Consider the following 16,680-nt stretch of genomic DNA (forward strand, 5'->3'; position numbering starts at 1 on the left):
GTGCGAGGCATACATACACCCGTTACGTCTGATTCCACATGTGGCCTGGTGTGCTTAATAGTGTGCCATGCCCATCGACACGCACACACATGTTGGATGCAGCAACAGCAGATGCATGTCACGGAACAACTACAGCAAGCTCATGGGAACACATGACACACACATGAGATAGTCACATCGTGCAACGCCGGTAGTTACATGTCAGGTGTCATAATCAGTGTCCCTGGCATCATGGGACAGTTGCGGGTGTAGGTGACTGTGCCATGCCAGTGATGCAGTGCTCGACTGTCCCCAGAGAGTAGCTCCTCTGTATCAATTGATATCAAGTACATTTCTGTCGTGCCATGCTCCCCATTGTTTCCCAGTGGCATGGTGGGTAAACCAACTGTGTGGTGCAGGGCCTACATATGTTTGTAGTATTGTAGATGTCACTCATGTTGCTGTTCATGCTATGCGCTGTGTCCTATGTAGTTTGTACGCATGTGTCATATGTATACAGGTGTCTGATCATTTCCTGTCTCTTCACCTTGCCCACAGCATCGTCGGGGGAAACTGAGGGAGACACTGGCACGGACGTGGGGGAGGGACCCAGCACCGGGGCCACCAGTGCTAGGGAGTCTGGCGCAGCAAGTGGCACGGAGGCCGAGGGGAGTCAGGCGGAGGACCTGTCCAGTCCCATCACCGCCCTCCCACTTGCTCGGATCCCTTGTGTCCGTGCTAGGCGACAACAGGTGCGTGAGAGACGGCAAGGAGGTGTATTTAAAAGGTGAAGGGTGCACTTCCACTCCGGATCATTTTGTGGTGTGTAGGCAGATTAAATTGCATGGTGCTTGTCATATGTCCGCTCATGATTTAGCTTGTATTCTGAAGTGGATTCGTGTGCCAGTTATGAACCCATCTTGTACGCTGCTTGATAACAGTAATTATGTGCTGTTCAATGATGAAGCTTGCTGTGGGATGCTTTCGGGAATTCCTCACATCGTGACTGTATCACTACGAGTGGTTTTCTGTCATTACGACCTTTTCCCACCCCCGCATGGCCGGCTCGATGTATCCATCTGGCCTTCCATTCCAACCTTGAAAGCAGAGTTCAACAAGATGAGCAGAATAAGGGCTCTATTGTCTCAAAAACAAGTCGTGTTGACTTCATCCCGAGAAACATTTGTCCTTCACGTAGCTCACACGCGCACAGAGGTGCAAGCGCTTTTGGACACTGATCTCCCACTACATATTTGGGACTCGGATTCAGACTATCTTTCATGCCTCGTCAACAAGTGGCCTGGATGTTTTTTTCTAAATTGTGTGATCCGGCCTCGTGACCTCCTTCCATACTCTGTTTGGTGTGTTCCCCGCATTTCATCATTCGATTTTTGCTAGCGTCTTCGGAGGTCTCCCTTTGCTTCTCGCACTCGTTGCTGGGGTGCTATTATTGATCTGCGTACTACGCTGTGGCTTCACAACTTGCATTACAAGACAGCATGCACCGGCTGCTCCATCTTCGGCAACAGATGCTTGAATTCTACGGCACTCTGCCGCTGGCGACCTTAAGCAGTGCCTATGGATTGTCCTTCCGGTTTCCCTTCTTTACCTGCGTGCAACCTGTCTTTCATTGCCTAGATTGTTCATTCGAATGGGCTCTGGATTTGTGCCTGACTAACTTGGTGTCTCCTGACCCAGATTATGATCGACTGATGAGCCCCTTAGTGGCTCATGAGTTGGACTGTTCTGGCGTCAGGATTATGGCCTGTGCTGCAGCACATGGAGTCCTAGGGAATTGGGACATCGGAATGGCTGCAACTGAATTCTTATCCAGAAGTTATCTTGATGTCCACACCTGTTGTCCACAAATGGTGCTGGATGCCCCGATTGTTGAGGAACACGTGTGTTCTTTCCCCCTGCTGAACTGGATGGCAGATAATTTTGGGGAACGTTCTAATGATTTCCTCTTGGAAGCTGTTGCAACTTAGTGTGCTGATACCTTGATGGATTGACTTTAGCCCTGCTCATTTCATGTTGCATCCATCGATGTTATGTTTTTTCCCCTTTTACATGGTTCATTTCCCTGCAACTTCGTTCATCATTGACATTTCTTTTCTGACTTTTTCGCTTCCCTTCTATGGACTTCCAGTTCATGCCCTTGGTTCCGTTCCATCAAACTTGAACTCTGCGTTCTCGATTTTGCGCCCCTAGTGGTTAGTGGTTAGAACAAGGGGGGGTGTAGTCCTGATACCTATCTCCCTGTGTACAATACTAAGTTGGCACCACCGCGTTAGTTGTTAGTGAGCCATCTTGCCAATTTTGCTGCTTTAGCACGCGACACTGTAGTTGCGTGTTCTCAATTTTCAAATGCCTACTCGAGTTTGCTTCACATGAGGACTGTCTGTAGTTTGACATCCTTCACAGTGAGCAGCGAGCTTGTACTGTACATTGTGTACACAAACAGTCTGGGTGACTAGACGGTGCATGTTGTTGTGTGCAGGTTGATCGGCCCACTATTGAGCCATTACATGCACGCAGCTGCAGATACCTGATAGACGAATGCTTGCCATATTGCAGTGCAGCACGTTTGAGTTTCATTGTGATGGGGAACTTTCGCAGGTGAAGAGACTAGATGATCCTGTGATGTGATACCACTGAGCTGATCTGTACGGTGGGGGGTCCCCCGTTAAAGCCTAGAGACCTTCTATTAGTCGAATGATACTACTATTGGTTTACTGGAGACAGGAAGGTTGCTGTTTCCACTGTCATTTTCTCATGATTGCTCCTTTCATTGTCTATGATATTGCAACAATGCTGATGCTCATGAACTTAACCATTTGTCTGCTTATGTTAGCCACAGTACTGCATCTTAGGACGCGAGGTTCATTGAATGAACTCTTTCAACTTTACCGTGTCTGTGTCGATTCTGTTGTGGACTGATCTGAGAATAATGACGAACAGGTGTGTCTGATTCCCACCATTCTTGAGAATATTGTCATGCGCTTGTTCTGGGTTGTCTATACGTTGGGACCGCCGAGCTCAACCTCGGCTAACGAATGGGACACTAAGCTAGTCGGATAAGGGCTTCTGGGTTCTGAGGGGAGTTTGTGGTACACTAGACATGTCTCCTTCGTGCCTGGCAACGCACCCCCTGCCCGTGTCTCCCCTGCTGCCGTCAATGCAGAGTCTGTGGACATTCAGCGCCAGTTGCAGGTTGGTCAGACATCGGTCCTGCGTGTCCTCCATGGCCACACCAGACTGCTGACACGGATGGTGTCGTACATGGAGGCCATGTCATCAGCGATGTCTGACCAACGGATGTTGCTGAGGTCCAGTGACTCGTCACTGACGGCAGCAGTGGGTCTCTTGCAGCGCTCCGTCCCCCCCTACCCCGGCACCATCCGCACTTCCCACTCCCATGCCTGTCCCATACACACCCAGACGTCCCCATGCACGCACCCCACCAGACACAGGCAGCACACCACCAGGGACGGCCAAGCGCACACCTCCTGTCACGCACACACTGGGGGGAGGAGGCAGAGGCACTGGGTCGGGGGGAAAACAGCATCCACGCTGTCACAGTAGGAGTCCGCAGTCCTCACGACCCACTACCTCCAGAAGCACTCCCCTTGGCTCTCCTGCCCAACAGTCGGACAGAGAGTCCTTCATGGCCAGTCCGTCCCCAGCCCCAGTGTGACACCACCCCGCAAGCGTTTGAGGGATTCCCCTGGCAGGGTAGTTGATTCCCCCCCCTGTCCACTCCTTCCCCCAGTTGCGCTGCGACCCATCCCTCCGACCCCCCCCTCCTTGGGGCCTGTGGTTCCTTCGGGTGCAGGGGAGACACTGGAAGAGCTTGCTGCCGTGTGCAGCGCCATACTGCCCTCCTCCTTTGGCGCTGCCCCACCCCCTGTGGTGGAGTCGTCCATCACTGCACCCACGACACCTACCCGTGCCCCTCCTTTCCCTGCGGTGCCTGGTTCTTCCCCCCCCACATGATGCCCCCCACTCTGTGGATGATCTGGTACAGTGCACTGTGCAGGCAAGCTATGGGAGATGCGTCCCAACGTGACCCCCCCCCCGCCAAGACTCCGCATCTGCCGTGGCCCATGGGCTTGGTGAATAGTGTACTGTAGCTACTTTTCTTCGAAATGCTGAATGTGGTTTTTTGTTTTTCCTATGCACACTATGGCTTTTCTGGTATTGCTGTTGGTGCTGCCCCTGAGTTGGGGTGGTGATGATGTGTTGTGTGTCTGGGAAATGTTGTAGTGTGCTGCTCATGGGGTGGACCCTGGTATCTGCATGCCATCACAAGGTGACTGCATGTATTCTTAGGTCATGTTAGCTCTTACTGCATGGTGACATTGTCCCAAGGTGTGTTCCTTACTCTGTGGCACCTGCCATCTTTCCTGCAGGGTGTTTCCCAATTGTTGTGCTGAGCTGTGTCAACATTTCCTCGGTGTGTGACACATCCCTTCGACTTTGGCCATGCATGCTCTGCTATGTCTCCACCTGCATCGTTTGTGGCATCCTTGCTGGACACTGTACTTGTGTATGGAGTGTATTGACATGACTTCATGTGGACATTTTTCCTTTTCTGTACTATGCATGTGTGTACTCCCTGCCTCACACACATGTGTTACGTGTTCTGCAGGGTATTTGGGCACCTGACTGACAATTGTGGGCATTGTATCTGTGTGTACTCCACCCTTTTCCTTCCATGGGTGGCTACGACTTGTTGGCTGCCCCGGCACCTGTACATTCCTATCATTCCTGGAATGTGGGTGACAGTGTGTGTTCCCTTAGGCTCTCTTAGTTTCGTGGTGTTTGACATGAGGATACTGTCTTGTTGCATGATCTCAGTGTGTGTATTGTGCTGCCTCCACCAGGGGTGGGTATGCATGTGTAATTTGTCATCACACCCACATGTGGTGTGTCATGCAGTGGGGGAAGGACATCCATCCTCATGGGAGTGGGACACTGCAGTCGGTGATGTGTAGTCATGGCACTCTCAACATTGTTGCACATTGTGTATGCCTTCATGCACCCATGGAGTTTTGCCCATCGGAGGGTGATGTACACACCCCCATGGCTCTATCCACTGCTGGGGGTCCTCTACACCCACCCCTCCTATGTCTGGGCACTGCTGGGAGTGATAGGCACCCACCCCTCCTATGTCTGGGCACTGCTGGGAGTGATAGGCACCTACCCCTCATATGTCTGGGCACTGCTGGGGGTCCTCTGCACCCACCCCTCCTATGTCTGGGCACTGCTGGGAGTGATAGGCACACACCCCTCATATGTCTGGACACTGCTGGGGGTCCTCTACACCCACCCCTCTTATGTCTGGGCACTGCTGGGAGTGATAGGCACACACCCCTCATATGTCTGGGCACTGCTGGGAGTGATAGGCACACACCCTTCATATGTCTGGGCACTGCTGGGGGTCCTCTGCACCCACCCCTCCTATGTCTGGGCACTGCTGGGAGTGATAGGCACCCACCCCTCATATGTCTGGGCACTGCTGGGGGTCCTCTGCACCCACCCCTCCTATGTCTGGGCACTGCTGGGAGTGATAGGCACACACCTCTCATATGTCTGGGCACTGCTGGGAGTGATAGGCACCCACCCCTCATGTGTCTGGGCACTGCTGGGGTCTTCTGCACCCACCCCTCCTATGTCTGGGCACTGCTGGGAGTGATAGGCACCCGCCCCTCATATGTCTGGGCACTGCTGGGGGTCCTCTACACCCACCCCTCATATATCTGGCCACTGCTGGGTGTGATGGGCACACACCCCTATGTATTTGTCTACTGTCGTGGTACGAGCCGTACCCACGCGCTGATGGGCTGGGTGCGGCCGGTACCCCTACGGCGCCCCAACTTTGGGGGTGCGGCCCGTACCCATGCCTTTAAGACGTGGGTACCGGCCGTACCGCCATTGTTGGTATGATGTAGGGGTAGGCGTGGTATGTGTCGTACCCACGCACTGATGGCCTGGGTGCGGCCTGTACCCCTACGGCACCCCAACTTTGGGGGTGCGGCCCGTACCCATGCCTTTGGGACATGGGTACCAGCCGTACCGCCATTGTTGGTGTGATGTAGGGGTAGGCGTGGTATGTGCCGTACCCATGCTCTGGGGGCGTGGGTACGGTCCGTACACGCGTACCCCTACATCACCACCACAATGGTGGTACGGGCCGTACCCACGCTCTGGGGGGCGTGGGTACGTCCCATACCACCATTGTGGTGGTGACGGGTACACGTCCACATCCACTTCCGTTGTGGCGGGACGTGGGATTGGTGGACACGCCACCCGAAGTGATCAGACCATGGAGGTAATTAATGTGCAGGATGTATTAGTATTTTGTGTGGTGTGGGTTATGTTTCCTGCCCCTTTCTCCCCCCTCCCTTTGCCCCTGGGGGTTGTTCTGACCTTCTGCGGCGTCTGCGTCGGTTTCTGTACACGAGGTGGTAGGCTATGAGGGCAGGGATGACGCGTAGGTTAGGGTCCATCGCTGTCCGTGGCGTACCGGTGCTCCTTGTTCGTGTCGTCCTCAATTTCCCGGCAGTTTTTGGCTCCCGTAAAAACTGCTGCGTGCGGAGTGACGTCGGCACGAATCGTACTTGCTGGTCCGTAGAACGCTGCCTGACTCCGTCCGGAAGTCGCGTATGCGCCTTCCAGATTCAGATTTGTATGTAATTCTTTAGCCGGTCGGTGTTTTTTACGACTCGTACGGAAATGGTGTTTCTGTGCGAATCGTACTTGCGAGTTTGTAAGCTGTTTTTCCCGGGTACGAGTCGGACGGAAAAAACGCTCCGTACGACCATTCGTACCCGGGTTTTACAGGATCGGAATCGGCACCCTGGGGTTAGATGTGAAAACCCAGTATACTTATCAAGTAGGATTGACATTAAAATGTCAAAACATGCTCACAGCCCCTACAATGCATATTCTGGGAGGTTCAGAGAAGTCATTTCTGCCATTTCAGGTTTGCCTTTTGTTTGCTCTTGTTAATTACTGTCTGACGGAAATAGGAGACCAATTACAAACTGAGCCTCCAGAAACTTCAGACAGGGAAAAGGGTAATTTTCTAAAAGTTACTTTTCCTTAATATTTATTAGAAAACCGACTTCACCACTAAATTGGATTTTTAATAAATATCAAAAATAGTTGTTTATTTTTCTAGTTAGTCCCATTTACGAGCTACAGTATTAGGATTTTTAATCTGCACTCTGGTTTTCTACATCGAGAGGGGTGGAATTTTATAAAGTATCTACTTGTACATGGGTCGGATACTTCAGAAATCTACTTGTCCTGTAAAGACAATCCAATTGTCCCATATTGTGCCAATACTTGGCCAATCCTGACCTTAGCCAGGGTATTTCTCTCCCAGACATGCAGCTTCACCTGAGTGTCTCCGTCTCCCGCTTCATGCCGACCCCTGTTCGAGGCCGACGCCCTCCCTGCCCGACTCTGCCCTGATTTCCTGGTATCTCTTGTAGTTTCCATTTGTATTTCCTCTGCATCTGTTTTGATTTTTTGATCATCTCTTGCGCTCTTTTTATTCCTTCTGTATTCTGTTCTGGTCATCTCTTGCACTCATACTTGTATTCCTTCTGTATTCTGGCCTGATTTCCTGGTTTTGCTCTTGTGCGTTAGTTGTACTACTGCTGTATTTTTAATCTCTCATTCCTCTCTTCGCCTGTCTTTGCCTGTTCCCACCGTCCGTCTCTCTCCTGATTGCTTCCCGCCGATGCTGCACCCCCGGCCCCTCCCCCCACCGGTTCCCGCCTCCCAGCTCCGTCTCCCTCCCTCCTTTCCTATTTAGGCAAGCCCGTCAGCGCCCATCCACGACCCGACTGTGACCAGCGCCAAGACCCCTGGTTCTCTGGCCTGCCAGTGCTACACCTCCTTGGCTCTCCACGAACTCAACACAGGCAAGAACCTCAACTACAAGCTTTCCTCATCTCTCGACACCCACTGGCCCTTCACCTGCAGTCACTGCCACCATTCCTTCACCTCCACTGATACCCAGGACCCTCCACCTTCCTCCAGCAACAACTCCACCGCACCCCAAATCCTGAGATGCACCCTTCTCAATGTCCGCTCCCTACACAAACAGGCCACGGAAATCTGGGACCTCCTCGACAGCACCACCCCGGACATCACCTTCCTCACCAAAACTTGGACGAACGCCGTCTCCGGCCCAGACATCGCGATCGCCATCCCCGAAGGATACAAGTACACCAGGAAGGATCGCACCAACCGCCCAGGAGGAGGCATCGCCATCTCTCACAAGACCAAGCTCTGGTTGAGCACCTATCCAGATGAGCCCACAGACCTGATGGAACACCTCCATTTCAAGATCCAGACCAACCCGTCCTCTACCCTCTGAGGCACCCTCATCTACAGACCCCCCGGTTCCGCGCTCCTTTCTTTGACTCCATCTCTGACACCATCACGCCGCATGCCATCAACTCCAACGATTGCACGCTACTAGGGAACCTCAATTTCCACCTCGACAACCGCTCTGACCCCAACTCTGCCGCCCTCCTGGACAACCTCCACACCATCGGACTCAAGCAGATCATGCCCAAACCTATGCACTCAGCTGGGCACATCCTCGATCCCATCTTCACAGCAGGTAACTCCGTCACCTTCAGCCACACCTCCGAACTCCCATGGACGGACCTCCGCTGCGTCCACTTCGTCTTCGAATCCAACACCCACAGCAGACGCCTGCACCAGGTCCAACACGGGAATTGGAGCAAGATCTTCAATGACCAGCTCACCATCGCCCTCAGCAGCTCCGCTCCCACCACCACAGACCATGACCCCACCACTGCCTCCCGCACTCCACACAACTGTATCACCGACTGCGCCAACACCATCGCCCCCTCAAGAAAACCTCCAAGACCCACGCCAAGAAAGCCAGCTGGTTCTCAACCAAACTCCGTGACTCCAGATGCACCTGCAGATGACTCGGAAAACTCTGGAGAAACTCCAAAACCCCGACAGACCTCGATAATTTCAAAAAAGCTACCGCTGCCCACCACAAGCTCATCAGACTCTCGAGGAAAGAAGCACTCTAGGACAGAATCCCCACCAATGCTCACAACAGCAAGAAACTCTTCGCCATCATCAAAGAGCTCGCCCAACCCAACAGCGAGTGCACAGACATCACCCCCTCCCAGGACCTCTGCGACAGACTCAGCACTTTCTTCCATCAAAAATCAAGACCATCTATGACAACTTCGATGTCAACAACCCCCGCGAGGAACCCCCTCCCACCGATCGCAGCAGCACGCAACCAACACTTAACAGGTGGACCGCCCTCAGCATCGAAGATACTCTGAGAATAATGAGGACCACCCACTCTGGGGCCCCACAGAACTCTACCCCCACCACATCTACCCCAAAGTCACTGACATCATCGCCCCCGAACTGCAAAGTATTTTCAGTCGCTCCTTTGAGACTGCCTCCTTCCCGGACGACTGGAAACACGCCAAGATCAACCCTCTCCTTAAAATACCTTCAGCGGACCCCACTGACCTCAAGAATTACAGACTCTCTACTACTCACTCTCTACTACTCTCTACTACTCTCTCTCTACTACTCACTCTACTACTGTCTACTACTCACTCTCTACTACTCACTCTCTACTACTCACTCTCTACTACTCTCTCTACTACTCACTCTTTACTACTCACTCTCTACTACTCTCTTCTACTCTCTCTACTACTCACTCTCTACTACTCTCTACTACTCACTTTACTACTCTCTACTACTCTCTACCACTCACTCTCTACGACTCTACTACTCACTCTCTACTACTCACTCTCTACTACTCTCTCTCTACTACTCAGTCTCTACTACTCTCTACTACTCACTCTCTACTACTCGCTCTCTACTACTCTCTACTACTCACTCTCCACTACTCATTATCTACTACTCTCTCTACTACTCACTCTTTACTACTCACTCTCTACTACTCTCTTCTACTCTCTCTACTACTCACTCTCTACTACTCTCTACTACTCACTTTACTACTCTCTACTACTCTCTACCACTCACTCTCTACGACTCTACTACTCACTCTCTACTACTCACTCTCTACTACTCTCTCTCTACTACTCAGTCTCTACTACTCTCTACTACTCACTCTCTACTACTCGCTCTCTACTACTCTCTACTACTCACTCTCCACTACTCATTATCTACTACTCGCTCTCTACTACTCTCTACTACTCACTCTGCTACTCACTCTCTACTACTCTACTACTCTCTACTACTCTCTCTACTACTCACTCTCTGCTACTCCCTAGTACTCACTCTCTACTACACACTCTCTACTACTTGCTCTCTACTACTCACTCTCTACTAATCTCTACCACTCACTTTCTACTAATCTACTACTCACTCTCTACTACTCTCTCTCTACTACTCTCTCTCTACTAATCTCTACTACTCGCTCTACTACTCACTCTCTACTACTCCCTACTACTCACTCTACTACTCACTCTCTACTATTCTCTACCACTCACTTTCTACTAATCTACTACTCACTCTCTACTACTCTCTCTCTACTACTCTCTCTCTACTACTCTCTCTGCTACTCACTCTCTACTACTCACTCTCTGCTACTCTCTACTACTCACTCTCTACTACTCACTCTACTACTCTCTACTACACTCTACTATTCACTCTACTACTCACTCTCTACTACTCCCTCTCTATTTCCCACTCTCTACTACTCTCTACTACTCACTCTCTACTACTCACTCTCTACTACTCACTCTCTACTACTCACTCTCTACTACTCACTCTCTACTACTCACTCTCTACTACTCACTCTACTACTCTCTACTACTCCCTCTCTGCTACTCTCTACTACTCTCTACTACTCACTCTCTACTCTCTATTACTCATCCTCTACTCTCTACCTCTCTACCTCTCTCTACCTCTCTCTACTACTCTCTACCTCTCTACCTCTACCTCTCTACCTCTACACCGCTACCTCTCTACCTCTCTCTACACGCACACATATGCACATATATGCATGTGTATATATATATACATACATGTATAAACATATATAATCTGCATATCTATATAAATACAAATATAAATGCATGCATACATATACATATATGCATGCATATGCATGTCATGTACATGAAAGTTTGAAAAACACTAATAAAAGCAAAGCTTAAAAGCCACGTAATTACAAACAGAATTGCTTTAACTTAAACGAGGGCGAGACCTATTGCATTTTCAATGCTTGTTTATTTTGGTTCCATCAAGAAGGCATTCAGATGTGTCATACATTTGCCATAAATTCTGAATGGTAGAACTTTAGTTGCTCATTAGATCACTGTAGTAAAGCTACTGCTCACCAGGGAAGTCTGCTGCTGGTATTCAAAGTGCATGTTTCAGTCTGCATGTCAGAATCTTTTAATGAAATAAAAAAGGATTTGAGAAGTCAAAATGTGCCCTAATGTTTCTTTCTGCAGCACTAATCATACTTTCTATGGCAAAATGAACGCCCTAATTTTGTTCCTTCTTAAATTAAATGTTTTAAGAGTTACTACTTTATTCCAATCAAGATGGCTTCAGGTGTTCCATACGTTTATCATAAGTAGGACTGTTAGCGCTCTATTTGTTCTTTCGAACACTCTGGGAAGTTGCAGTAGAACACAAAGGAATCAACTGACAGTCTCTGCCCTTGTTGGATGTACATGTTTTACTGAGAATGTCAGACTTCATTCTCACATGACTGAGAAAGATAATGTGAATTTACAGAAAATATGCTCTCAGTTTAGCTTATAGATCACCTTCCAAACCTCTGTGGGAAAAGCATGAGAAAATAGTTTTCTCTCAAACATGATTCATGATATCCCAGCAGAAGGTTTTTTCACATGGTAAAATCACCTTAGAACACACCACAATTCCTAAAATGAGTATGGTACCATCAACAAATGATTTATAATGTAACTATAGTCTTACAACCTTCTATTAACTGCAATGCTTTTTAATGAGGTGCTATCATGTATATTGGTCCCAAGATGGCTGCCAACACTTCTTGGATGAAGTGCTGACAGCCAATCAGATCTCACGATGAGATGTGTGGTTAGGCCCCGCCCAGATATATATGTGATTTTACTTTTGATTCTCTCAGGAACTACTGAACGTATTTATATCATTTAAGCAAAAGGCACGACTCTGAGCCAAATTTGGTGTAATTCTGTTCAGCAGTTCGGGCTGTAGCTGCGACTAAAGGTCCCTATGGAAAATTGCATGGGGAAACATTTTTTGGGACCCCCCTTTTTTCTTGGCCCCCTCTTGACGAATCACCCCGAGACTTTCAGGATAGGAGCGGACCGGAGCGGGCCACGAGTTTTAATAATTTCGCGAAGATTCGTTGCGGATTTCCTAACTATAACTACCTACTGGCGACCGCAGTTATATATATATATATATATATATATATATATATATATATATTCACTGAAAAAACCATAGGTTTCAGGGGTGTTATAGTTAGCTGGACTTTTCACTTGTACAAAACCATTGAAATTCCCCCGTTATAGTTAGTTCAGCTAACTATAACTCGCGCGCCCGCAATGCACTGCTGATGACGTCACATATTACATCACTCATGACATGGTCAGTGACATCACTCATGACATCACTGATGACATCTCAAATGACATCACTGATGACATCACTGATGACATCATCCAGTGAATGTGTGTTATTCTGAAAATTAAATATGTTTTATATATGTATATCTCAAGGTCGATGGAAGAATAAATGGGTATATAAGTGTCTAAATGGATGATTTGTTTTTGAAAAATTGATTGTGTAACTGACTGATTAAGTGTATCATAGTGAATACATGGCTTAGTGAGTAATGTTTAAATATGTAATTATCTGTATCAGTCTCTCACTTTGTGTATAAGTGGCTGCATGGATTGGTGAGTAGCTACATGGGTGTCTATATAGGTTATTAGTTGGTTTTTTGAGTATCAGTCTGAGTGTCTGCATGGTTCGGTGGGGGTATTACGTAGTGCATAGGTGCATGAATGAATGACTCACTGTTTGTATGTGTTGAACACAGTATGTGTGCAGGACTGTATGGGTGGATGAGTGTGTGTATGGGTGTGTTAGTGAGTGAATGACTGTCTCAATAGTGTCTTTATGAGTAACTACATATGTTTTAAACTAGTATATGTGACTATTGGTGTATATATGTGAGTATATGTGAGAGTGAGAGATTGAAAGAGTTCCTGTATGAATAAGTATGTGTTTCTATAAGTGATTGTTTAAAAGACTAAGTATGTGTAAGTTTCCGTAGAAGTAAGTGTGGTGGTGTGTGTATAACTGTATATGCAAGTAAATGTATGTTTGATTCTTTATTAGCATGAGTGACTATGTGTGTGAGTAACTATGGATGAGTGGCATTGTGTAACAGGATGTATAGGTGTATGAGTACATATGATGAGTGAGTACATGTATGAGTGACTGTATTGGACTGTTGGTGAATGAGTGGATGTGTATGTGGATCTTAGAATTACTGAAGAGGTTGTTGTCAGTGTCATCAGTGATGTCATCAGTGATGTCATTTGAGATGTCATCAGTGATGTCATGAGTGATGTCACTGACCATGTCATGAGTGATGTAATATGTGACGTCATCAGCAGTGCATTGCGGGCGCGCGAGTTATAGTTAGCTGAACTAACTATAACGGGGGAATTTCAATGGTTTTGTACAAGTGAAAAGTCCAGCTAACTATAACACCCCTGAAACCTATGGTTTTTTCAGTGAATTTCTGAGGTTTTTTAAATGCTAATTCCTAACTATAACGTGCCTGAAACCTATGGTTTTTTCTGTTAATTTCAAAGGTTTTTTAAATGCTAATTTCTAACTATGCCTACAGAGATAGGACATGTGAAGAAAGAAGAAAAAATGCACAGAAAGAAACAAAAGAAATGCAGAAAGAAGCAACAGAAGTCCTCAAATACGAAGATAAGTGCAGGAAGAAGGATAACGTGCAGAAAGAACAAAAAGAAGAGCAGAAAGAAGCCTTGTTGCAAAATCATCCTGTACCCTCAACTTTTTCAGACGGATACTGGTGGTAACTGAGTCTGACTAACCAGTCCTAGAGCCAGTGCTATGTTAAAAGACACTTAGAATACAGTGAAAACACCTACATACACTAGGGAACATTATGCGTTGGGGTCCCCCTGTGATTAGCCTTACCTCCTCTATAAGCCCCTAGTATATAATAGGGCATGGGGATTAAAACTACCTCTTAAAACAGGCCACAGGGCGTTTTTGCACACGTTAACTCAGGCCCCGTCCCCTCCTTTCACCATTGTGTAAACACGCCCTGTGTCCGTTTTTAGTTGGGAGATTAAGTTCATTTGAGTCCTGAGGGTCCCTAGGGTCCAACTAGCCCACTAGGTACCTCCAGTAAGTGCCACAGAGCTGCGTTGCAGAGAGGTGTAAAAAGTGGCACGGCCTGGACCACCTCTCTGCAATGCAGCTCAGTGGCGCTTACTGGAAGCACTTGGTGGGCTAGTTAGCCCCCAGGGGCCCTCAGTATTGAAGGGAAATTATATCCCCAATTTAAAACGTGCCATGGTGCGTGTTTGCACACGTCACCTCAGGCCCCGTCCCCTCCCTTCACCACTGTGTAAACGCGCCCTGTGGCTGTTCTAAGTTGAGAGATTAAGTCCCCTTGAATCCTAAGGGTCCCTAGGGTCACACTAGACCACTAGGTACCTCCAGTAAGCGCCACAGAGCTGCGTTGCAGAGAGGTGTAAAAAGGGGCTTGGCCTCAGAACACCTGTCTGCAGCGCAGCTCCCTGGCGCATACTGGAGATGCCTGTTGGGGGCGTGTTTGCAGAGTGCTGCATGGAGGGGGCATGGCCTCCGGCACGATGCCAGTCTTTTATTTATTTTATTTTTTTAAGAAGGGGGGCTGTGTGGTTCCCCTTCTTATTCTAATTTATTGGCCCTGATGACCCCATCCCCCAGGGCCTGTCTCCTAATTATATTTTTTTGACCCCAATCCCCAGGGCCGGCCACTGTTTTTTATTATTTTTAAAAAATATATATTTATAGACACACCTAGGACATGCTGGACAAACCGTACGTACCTATCACCATGACGATTTGCGTGATATTCATTAAAAGGCGACTATGCATGCAATTAATCCACGTGGAATGTATTTACACCACTAGTGAAGCTCTGATGCTCTACCGTGCCTAATCCCGGTAGACACCCTTGTCGTTTATTTATACAAACATGGGTAGCTATTGACGGGCACATTTAATACACATGCACACCAAGCCATTCAAAGGGGATTCGACAAAAATTCGACCAAAACTATGCAAGAAACCCCCCTCACAGTTAATAAAACACACATCCACTGCCGGATGTGTAATACTTTTTATTTTACTCTCTGGAAAGGGGACGAACATCACTTGCGAGTCACAGCGCGCTCCTGACAGAGCCCAATGCTGTGTTACACCCACCATTGCCTGCCGAGTGCCACACACCTCTGTATTGTATTCCACTAGCTAGTGCATATGCTATGACACTCTCTAGCCCATGTGCACTGTAACACCGCCCCGTGAAAATGTCATGCCACACTTGTCTTCGCACGGGTTATATTGCCCCATCTAACGTGCCTTCCTCGATGCCTATGTTATAACGCACAGTGCTATGCCATACATATTACAATTTGGGATCCATATCTTTGTCACAGTGCATATGCAACGTTACACTCCCCAGCACATATTTTATATTACAACTTTAGAGACTAGTTAGGTTACACAACACTGCCCTGTGCATATTACACTCCAAGGCGCATATCGCATAGCACACGCTAGTGCCTGTGCTATCTCGCGCTCTCCAATGAATCTGTCATTGCGCACAATGTATTGCATATTATATTTCACGCCTGGTTCATCTTATATCACACTTTTTGGTGCATAGTTTATACCATACACTATATCTAGTTTTCATTTTCAATCGTGCTCTCAGGACTATGTTCTATATAACACTGTGTTCACCTACCCTTTTCACGGGCATTACATTTTGCGATAGGGGGTGGAGGGTCAGGGGGTGTTTTTGCCAAGTGAGCCCGGAGTCACAGTCACTAACGTCTTCTTCTTCCTGAATAAAAGTGAGATTATGCTGCATACTTGTTCATATTTTAAGTAGTTTGCACAGACAAAATGTTTTAAAAACAATAAAGTTTCTAATACCCGCCTTCTCTGAACAGTTAGCTTGCTGCCCCATCCCCTCCTCCCTATCCTCTGTTGTGTGAATCCATGGACTAGCCTCCTCCCTCCTGCCATGCATGGTCTGATGTGCTGCCACTGCCCTCAATTTAGTATGATGTACCAGTCCACTCCTCCTGCCCTCCATTGCCCAATTCTATGCCCCATCATTGACCTCCTGCTTAAACTCTGTGCTTAGCTTGCTGCCCCTATTCTCCTTCCCCCTGCCCTCCGATGTCTTTGTGCATGCCCCTGCTCCATCCTTTTTGCCCACCATGTCCCATGGACCTGCCACTCCTATCTACTCTGAGTGTTCTGTTGAGCTGCCACTCCCCTCCCACCTGCCTAGCATTGTCAGATGACTGTAACCTGTCCCTGCCACCTCCACCCTGCCTGTCCACATGCCAT

Source organism: Triturus cristatus, chromosome 1_1 (assembly GCF_964204655.1).
Source record: "Triturus cristatus chromosome 1_1, aTriCri1.1, whole genome shotgun sequence".
Lineage (NCBI taxonomy): Eukaryota > Metazoa > Chordata > Amphibia > Caudata > Salamandridae > Triturus > Triturus cristatus.